The sequence below is a fragment of the Myotis brandtii genome, unplaced genomic scaffold, assembly GCF_000412655.1.
Source record: "Myotis brandtii unplaced genomic scaffold, ASM41265v1 scaffold187, whole genome shotgun sequence".
NCBI lineage: Eukaryota > Metazoa > Chordata > Mammalia > Chiroptera > Vespertilionidae > Myotis > Myotis brandtii.
Window position 1 is genome coordinate 155,909 of NW_005356944.1, and position 253 is coordinate 156,161.

Consider the following 253-nt stretch of genomic DNA (forward strand, 5'->3'; position numbering starts at 1 on the left):
GGTGTTTCCGGAAACTGCCGAGAGCCGGCTGAAGTGGGCGGGGAAAGGCCTGTGGGCGTGGCCAGAGCACCTGGAGTCGCTTCGTGGATTTCCGAAAACAGAGCCGAAGCTCGGTCTTCGGGATCGAGGAGGCGCGCGCGTCCCCGGGGGTTGCCTTCTTCGGTGTTTCCGGAATTCACCCGTAGTCGGCGGCCGGGAGAAGGAGGCAAGCCGCCCTCCCGTTCCAGGCCGCTTCGGATGTTTCCGGCTGCTG